The 5,817-nt window shown below is 45.7% G+C and overlaps 1 long non-coding RNA gene across 1 annotated transcript; it reads left to right on the top strand.

Annotated features, from left to right (window-relative positions):
* The first annotated feature begins 268 nt into the window (after positions 1-268).
* Positions 269-4,021, top strand: LOC136198337 (uncharacterized). The gene is made up of 7 exons (XR_010672763.1): positions 269-862; positions 919-1,062; positions 1,120-1,218; positions 1,270-1,394; positions 2,240-2,366; positions 3,396-3,513; positions 3,806-4,021. It is a non-coding gene; the product is annotated as an uncharacterized lncRNA (long non-coding RNA).
* The last annotated feature ends 1,796 nt before the right edge of the window (positions 4,022-5,817 follow it).

Genomic DNA, 5,817 nt, shown 5'->3' with positions numbered 1-5,817 from the left:
TTGTTCCAAATGGCTTAGATCATACGCATCGTTTGGAACATAGTCAATGGGCTGTATCCACATATTATCGAAGGATGTCCACCCATGGTCGTGGAAATGTTTGTAGAGGTGGAGGGTGCGGTGTTGGTGGAAATGAAGGCGGTGGCGTCGTAATCGTTCAGCAATCGTGCCAGTGGTTTGTCCCACGTATTGTTTCCCACAGATTGGGCATTCCAACATGTAAATAACGTGTGTTGTAGTGCACGTGTATTCACCTTCCACTGGGAAGCGTTTATTGTTAGCGTAGCTAGTGATCTCGGTTCTTTGTCGAAGATTATGGCAGCATTTGCAATTGTTTTTCGTGCATGGTCGAATAGCAGTATCGCTGGTGGGGAGGGTTGGTGATGGGGTGAGTAAGGTTGTGGTTGTGCGTACGGTGTTGGTTGTCGGGAGTTTAGCTCTCACCAGGGTGTCACTAAGGTTCTTAGTGCGTTTGTAGGCGATTTTAGGCCGGGTAGGGAATACCTGTTTTAGCACGTCATCCTCCGCTATGCGGTTCCATAGCCGGTGGATTGTGCTTCTGATTGTGGGGAACCAAGGGTCATACGGCATAACCAAGGTTAGTGGTGGCTGTGTTCCTTGTGGGGTAATATCCGGTGCGTTGCTTATGTCAGGGATCTTTGCAATTAGTTGTGTACGACGTTCAAAAGGGAATTCTTGATTTATTTGCTGTAATAGGGGTAGAGGATAGCCTCTATTTCTGAATCTGATTTTTTGTTTCTCTTGAGTTTGTAGAAATGTTTGTTTGTCTGATGTTGAGCGTAGGAATCGGTGAAGTTCGCCTTTTACTACGCTTGTTTTCATTGCTTTAGGATGAGACGAGGTGTGATAGAGATATTGGAATTTGTTCGTTTGCTTGATATGTGTTTTTATGTCTAGGATTCCGCTATTTAGAAAGCGATCTCCTTTAAAGATATCAATGTCTAGGAATGTAGTCTCTTGGGTGCTTGCTGCGTGGGTGAATTTTATGGTGGGATGAAAGCTATTTAGGTCACGCATGAAGCTGTCAAATTGTTCCTGTGGGTGAGGCCAGAATAGCAGAATATCATCAATAAAGCGAAAATAATTAAGTGGTTTTAGATTTTGTGTTTCCAGGAATTTTTGTTCAAAATTCGCCATGAAGAGGTTAGCGAGGGACGGGGCGGTTCGGGTGCCCATAGCCGTTCCCCTTAATTGAAGGTAAGGGTGATTATTAAATAGGAAGGCGTTATTTTTAAGGATGTGATATAGGAATATTCGAATCATGTTGGTCACCCCTGGATCGTTGTATTCCTTTTGGGCAAAGGAAGCACAAACTTCAATTGCTTCATCTTGGGGGATTGATGGATAGAGTGCAGTGACATCGAGTGAAACGAGTAAGACATTTTGAGGTAGGATTAGTGTTTCCAGCATTTTAATTAGGTGGGAGCTATCTCTTATATAGCTAGGTTGTTTTTTGACGATGGGCGAGAGATAGGAGTCAACCAGAGCTGATATTAGTTCTGTTGGACCCCCTGACCCACTACAGATGGGTCTGACCCCATGTGGGTTCTTATGCAATTTTTTCAGAAAATATAAGAGTTGGGTCCTAACTTCGTCAGGTTTTTGGATTAAATGCTGTCGAGTATGGTAGTCAAGAGGCCCGTGTTTGTAGAAGTGTTCAATTGCGTTATTGATTTCGAGTACAATTGCAGGGGTGGGGTCCTCCCTGATTGGTTGGTAGACATGCAAGTCTTGTAGATGATTGTATCCAGCCTTTTTGTAGTTGAAGGTATCTTCAACCACAATGCAGGATCCTTTATCTGCCTTTTTGATTATTATGTCCTTGTATGATGCTAGCGCCTTCAGTGCCTGCCGTTCCGCAGGCGTTACGTTATTTCGAGGTCGTTTAGGTTTTAGTGCCAATACATGGCTTTGTAAAGCCGTAATAAACCCTTCCAATTTAGTATTTCTCACCTTGTTAATATTAAAAGAAGATTTTGGTTTATACGGGTGTCTCGGATTGGAGTTATTCATTGGATTTTGGTGCGTGAAATAGTATTGTAAGCGGACCTTCCGTACGAAAGCTCGTACAGAGGTAAGGAGGTGTCGCTTCGAGGGTCGTAGTGGGGTGGGACAAAAGGAGAGGCCCTTGTGTAGAATGGAGTGTTCGTGAGTAGTTAACACGCGCTGTGAGAGATTAACAACAGTGCTCATTTTGATATGTTTCTTTATTTCATAGATTCGAGCTCGCAAGCGGCAGAGTCGTCTATTTTTTACTTCTGGCGCTTTGCGCGCCCTCTGACGTTGCGGCCGGATTTTCCGTCTACAGCGTTTTCTTCCCCTCCTCGTTTTCGGCCTGCGTGTAGGTAAGGACCGTTTTGGGGGAGATATAGGATTTATAGAGAGTATACCTTCCGCGTTGCGTTTCCGGTTGGCTCGAGTGAACAGGGAGGACGCCTGTCGCTCCGAGTCAACCTGGCCGTCGGTAACGATTCGATCAAACTCGTCCCAGATCGGATCTCCGCCGAATCGTTCGCGGAGCACGTGCTCCCGATCAGCGGCGCGTACCTGATCCTCCTCCAACATTTCCACTACCCGCGTGTAGTGTGTCACCAGCGAGTCGAGGAGACTTTGCTGGTATTCCTTTTTTATTTGTGCGAGAATGTCCAAGATGGATGTGTCGCGCGGTCTGAAGGGGTTGATGTTTAGCGTGCAAGTCATCCCTCGAGGGGGATGACCTGTTTGCGCGTATTTTCTATGTTCCGTTAAGCGCATTTCCGCTTTTGTAAGTGCGGCGCCCGTTTGCACTTGGAACGCCGCTAAATCGAGAATATTTTCGCGATCACTTGCGGACGGCGTCGGCGTGGACGCGGCAAGTGGTTCCGGGGGGGGGGTGGACGTGGCGGCGGCGGTCCGTCGTCGTCGAACTTTTCTTTGAAGTACCTCTGGAGCTTCTTTTCGAGAAGGTTGTCCAGAAGGGCTCCAAAATTGCGTCGTTTAATAAACTCATCGAGTGCATCTGTAGATGGAGATAGATTTTGGGATTTTCGAATATGTTTAGTTGGCGCTGTGGCCCGTTGTCTTTCCCGTAGGGGAGGATATTCAGGAGATGACTCACCGTCGGTCGACGGTGGTAGCTCCTTTTCTCTACCTTTGGGGGGATCCTTCGATCCCCCCTCTGTTGCGTTATCGTCCAGCAGGGAGTCCTCCTGCATCGCGATGTATTCGCTTAATGCGACGTCCATTGAGTCGTCGTCTTGGGACGACAATTTCTCTGCGAGATTCATTGTGGCAGACCCGGGTTTCGTCGTATTCGACTTCGTCAGTGCCAATGAATCGTTTCACACAAAATTTGTGGTTTATATATGTTTTTTGAGTGTGAATTTAAATTTTAGGCTTGGGATCGCGCCGTCGATGCCGCTTTTCGCCCGAACGCATTAGGACGAAGCGACTACGTCGGCAAATTTTTACAGCCAAATTCGTGAAGCCTTCCATGAATGGTACACCGTTTCGGTGAGGTGTTAATAGTGGGGTTGCCAAGGGGCGGGGTTCGTAAACACACAAGGGTGTGGGGACTGGTTTTACCCCTTTAGGGATGGTTACTCTAAAATTCCAGGAGGTCCCGCGTGGTTGGGAGGGTCCTCTACACCCATTTAGAGTGTTTTTGGAAGAGCAGCGGGTCCTATGGATTTGTTGACGTCACGTGCTGGTGTTTACCATGCACGTGAGTGGCCTTTCTTGAGCGATATAAGATCCAATAAGGTATCAATGGTATCCCTAGATGTTTTATGGTGTTTTTCCCTAGGGGTTCCCTATCGATAGCGGATTGCAGGACACAGACCACAAGTAGGGTTAAAGAGAGAGAAATGCACAACGGCAAGTCTGGCTCAACCGCTGTATCCACTACCGACCAGGAAGGACCCCAGAGGATGTTGAGTGTGATGACTAAGATTTTGGTTTTATGACGGTTGTAGGTGATGAAGTGGGCGGGAAAATTCATTGTAGTGCCCTTAGGGTTAGGGTTAGGGTTAAAAGGTGTACCCACTTGGGTGACCCTTAATAACTCCTTAAATATTGAACGTATGACGTCATGCATAGCATCATTTAAAAGGAAATTTAATAAGCTTTCGATTGATCCTATATTTGCTGTGCAAATTATTTAGTATAAAGAAGTTATCAAGGTTTTTGTAAAGTCACTTTTTTTGGGTGATTTTTTTGGGTGAGTGGCCGTTTTTAAAGAAATTGCTTGTAAACCCTTTTAGTTATAAGTGATTTAAAAATTTATATTGTAGTTGTTAGCCAAAAGTGGTTTCTCTAAAAGTGAAGTCACAAAGTGGTTGGTTGATGTTAGGTATTTAAAGTCTTTTTGAAAGTGACGAGTGCGCCGAGAATTGGTCACGGAACGGCAAGTGCGCTAAGAGAAACGAAATAAAGAGAATTTTCAAAATCTGACGTCATAATGTGGTTGGTTGTGGTCCGGTATTTAAAGTCTTTTTGAAAGTGGGAAGTGCGCTAAGAAATTGTTACGGAAAAGGCAAATGCGCTAAGGGGAAACGAAATAAAGGGAATTTTCAAAATCTGACGTCATTAAGTGGTTGGGTGTGGTCCGGTATTTAAAGTCTTTTTTAAAGTGGTGAGTGCGCTAAGAATTTGTCACGGGAAAGGCAAGTGCGCTAAGGGGAAACGAAATAAAGAGAATTTTCAAAATCTGACGTCATAAAGTGGTTGGTTGTGGTCCGGTATTTAAAGTCTTTTTTAAAGTGGTGAGTGCGCTAAGAAATTGTCACGGGAAAGGCAAGTGCGCTAAGGGAAAACGAAATAAAGAGAATTTTTGAAATCTGACGTCATAAAGTGGTTGAGTGTGGTGCGGTATTTAAAGTCTTTTTGAAAGTGGTGAGTGCGCTAAGAATTTGTCACGGGAAAGCAGTGACTCCTTGCTTGCGCAACTCTTGTTGCGCCCAGATAAATCTTTTCTCAACTTCATGCAAAAAATCATTAATGGCAATTGCGCGAATTTCGATTTCAGACTGTCCAAAGTACTTGAAAAAATCGAAAGGTTCTTCATTGCGCACTTAGGGTTAGGGTTAGGGTTAGGGTTAGGGTTAGGGTTAGGGTTAGGGTTAGGGTTAGGGTTAGGGTTAGGGTTAGGGTTAGGGTTAGGGTTAGGGTTAGGGTTAGGGTTAGGGTTAGGGTTAGGGTTAGGGTTAGGGTTAGGGTTAGGGTTAGGGTTAGGGTTAGGGTTAGGGTTAGGGTTAGGGTTAGGGTTAGGGTTAGGGTTAGGGTTAGGGTTAGGGTTAGGGTTAGGGTTAGGGTTAGGGTTAGGGTTAGGGTTAGGGTTAGGGTTAGGGTTAGGGTTAGGGTTAGGGTTAGGGTTAGGGTTAGGGTTAGGGTTAGGGTTAGGGTTAGGGTTAGGGTTAGGGTTAGGGTTAGGGTTAGGGTTAGGGTTAGGGTTAGGGTTAGGGTTAGGGTTAGGGTTAGGGTTAGGGTTAGGGTTAGGGTTAGGGTTAGGGTTAGGGTTAGGGTTAGGGTTAGGGTTAGGGTTAGGGTTAGGGTTAGGGTTAGGGTTAGGGTTAGGGTTAGGGTTAGGGTTAGGGTTAGGGTTAGGGTTAGGGTTAGGGTTAGGGTTAGGGTTAGGGTTAGGGTTAGGGTTAGGGTTAGGGTTAGGGTTAGGGTTAGGGTTAGGGTTAGGGTTAGGGTTAGGGTTAGGGTTAGGGTTAGGGTTAGGGTTAGGGTTAGGGTTAGGGTTAGGGTTAGGGTTAGGGTTAGGGTTAGGGTTAGGGTTAGGGTTAGGGTTAGGGTTAGGGTTAGGGTTAGGGT

The sequence above is a fragment of the Oscarella lobularis genome, chromosome 19, assembly GCF_947507565.1.
Source record: "Oscarella lobularis chromosome 19, ooOscLobu1.1, whole genome shotgun sequence".
Lineage (NCBI taxonomy): Eukaryota > Metazoa > Porifera > Homoscleromorpha > Homosclerophorida > Oscarellidae > Oscarella > Oscarella lobularis.
This window is presented reverse-complemented; position numbering and strand designations above follow the sequence as displayed.